At 42.8% G+C, this 2713-nt stretch overlaps 1 non-coding gene across 1 annotated transcript; it reads right to left on the bottom strand.

The window, feature by feature from the left end:
- Positions 1-771: 771 nt before the first annotated feature.
- trnaf-gaa lies at positions 772-844 on the bottom strand. The gene has a single exon. It is a non-coding gene; the product is annotated as a tRNA-Phe (tRNA).
- Between the last annotated feature and the right edge of the window lie 1869 nt (positions 845-2713).

The following is a 2713-nucleotide window of genomic DNA, read 5'->3' on the forward strand; positions in this document are numbered from 1 at the left end:
GGTGCGTTTTCCTTCAATGGAACAATGGAGCTTCAGGTTGTGCAGGGGCGTCAAACAGCAGCTGGCTATGTGGAGATGTTGCAGCGGGCATCCCTCATGACTGAGGGCCCTCGTCTGTATCGTAATGATTGGGTTTTTCAACAGGACAATGCTGCAGTTCACAATGCCCGCCTGACAAAGGAGTTCTTCCAAGGGAATAACATCACTCTTTTGGACCATCCTATATGTTCCCCGGATCTAAACCCAATTGAGAACATTTGGGGATGGATGGCAAGGGAAGTTTACAAAAATGGACATCAGTTCCAGAATGGTGGAGCTACTCATTACTGAGTCCTTTTTTTTGACACTTTGATTTCTGTTTTGGGGGGTTTCAGGGTTTTTTTGAGCTATGGTCTTCAACTTTTGATCAGCTGAAAAAATCATGTTTGACTGTAAATGCAGTTTTCAAATAATTCCCCGCTCAAATGTTTTTGTCTCTTACGCTGATTTCTTCTTTTAACATTGTGAAGCTCTACTTAGAACCTTCTTAAGATCCAATAGTGCAAATCGCAAATTCTTGCAAGTTTTTGACTGGTCTTAAGATTTTGATCAATCTTACGTTGGGATGTATTCATCCACATTGACATGGAGAGAACTGAAGTTTCTTTAAACTAGGATCTCAGATTTCAAGGGAGATGTAGTACAATTCAACCAGTGTCAACCAGAAGTGTGTGGGTAATGTCAGTGGTTTGCTTGCTCTCTTCTTCCATCATGACTAAAGCAAGATTTGTTTGCCGAAACCAAGGATCGAACTAGGGACCTTTAGATCTTCAGTCTAACGCTCTCCCAACTGAGCTATTTCGGCCTGCAGAACAGCATGTGAAGCAGGCTACGAACGGGGCTTTGTCACCCCGGTCAGGTATATGGGCGTGCCTACTGCACCCAAGCTGTAGACCTTTCAGTTGGTGGGAATTTGAACCTTTTAATCAAACTTGAACCCTTTTACTCGCCATGTCCTGACACACGACTATCTCTGGTCTTTTAAAATAATTGCTGGGTTACATCAAAACTCATCATCCATCAAAAAAAGAATACAAACGTGACTGAAACCAGCCTTGTGTGCTTTTTTAGTCTCAAGAGCACGTTCTAGCCTTTGCAGTAGAGAGTATTTAGATGGCATCCAATTTAGTAATGCAAAAGTCATTTTCCACTGCGACACTAGCAACACCACCTTACTTGTATACTGAACGATTAGGCTGATCACTGATCTTTGTAGACTGTTCACCTGGTGGTAAAACCATGTTGTGGATGTACCATGGAAAACTGGCAAATGTTGAAATGGCCGGGAGCTAGTTCCCCACCCGATTTCCAGAATTTCTCCAGTGGTTATTGTTGAGATAATATACTACCTTTCTCTCCCCGAGTTGGTTGTTGGGAAAGACCTGGAGTTTAACACATTTATTCAAACACCCTTAGTCAACATTCATACAATAATAAAACCAGATTCATCTGGTAGACAATCAATGGGAATGAGACACAGATCATCTTGAAACTAGTCAAGCCATCACCCCAGGATTGTCTGAGGATACAAAGGATGTTCTCTGGTTTTAACAACTTGGTCTCCCCCTCCTCCAGATGGTGGGTCACTGCCTTCCTTCTCTGGAGGTCAAAGGTCTCTCCTTCCCCCTTCCTTGCTGGCACATCCGTTGCTCACATTCCAGGGTGTTCACCAACTATCTCTCTCTTTCCAGATAAATTAAACAACTCCTTGTTAAAGCTTTTTAAATGGTGGCTAAATATAAAATGGTGATAAACATTTCCACAATCCCCCTTTTGGTCTCTCTTAAGAGATCAACACTAACCTTCTCATGCTTATACAGAAAAATAATCCCACAAACTACAACATAAGTTATTTCCACAACTGCCAATACCTTTCATCTATCCTTAAGGAACAACATTTTTGTCATTCTGCTTATGCCCAGTGAAACTTATTTAACAATACTGCACTGCTTAAACGGAATCTATAACTCTAAATGTAACCTTATAAATGATAATAAAAATGAGTAGAACCTTAAGAATTTTCTCTGATGTATTTCAAGATGTTCTGTATCTCACATGCCCCCTTTAGATGCAGGAAAATAAAGACAATGAAATTTGCATCCCTCGATGAGTCAGCGCTTCGAAGAGTTAGGAGGCCCTCCCCGATGAGGGGTCCTTTGTAGCTCAAGAGTGTGTTGATTTTAGGACCCTTGAGTTTTGCTTCATGAATGGAAACAGTCTCTGTATGTGCTTTGTTATAGCTTAATCTATGAAGCGCCTACCCCCTAAATGTACAGTGATAAACCACAGCATCTTCTTCCTGTTGGGGATCTGATTCTTCTAAAAGAGGTGGGGTCGCCTGGGATGACCCCTCTGGAATGAGGTCTGCCTTGACCTCGGTCAGGGTACCGCTGGGCTCTTCTGCTGGCGCACGCTTGACTCCTCTCACTCTCTCTTTATGACTTTCAGCTGCACACGGGGCAGTGTGAGGGCTGTTCTGGTCTCCATTCGTTTCCTCCTGGTTCTCTTCCACCAGATCAGCAAAACCTGTGACTAGAGCTGATAGGTTAACAAAATGTGCTTTATACTCACGTGTCTCCTCCCTCGCTGTCCAGGGAACTGTCAGCCAATCAGCAGCTCATATGGAGTGAAACCTGTCCCTAAATTAACTAAGCTCCTCATAGACATAAGAACA

This window comes from Kryptolebias marmoratus, linkage group LG4 (genome assembly GCF_001649575.2).
Source record: "Kryptolebias marmoratus isolate JLee-2015 linkage group LG4, ASM164957v2, whole genome shotgun sequence".
NCBI lineage: Eukaryota > Metazoa > Chordata > Actinopteri > Cyprinodontiformes > Rivulidae > Kryptolebias > Kryptolebias marmoratus.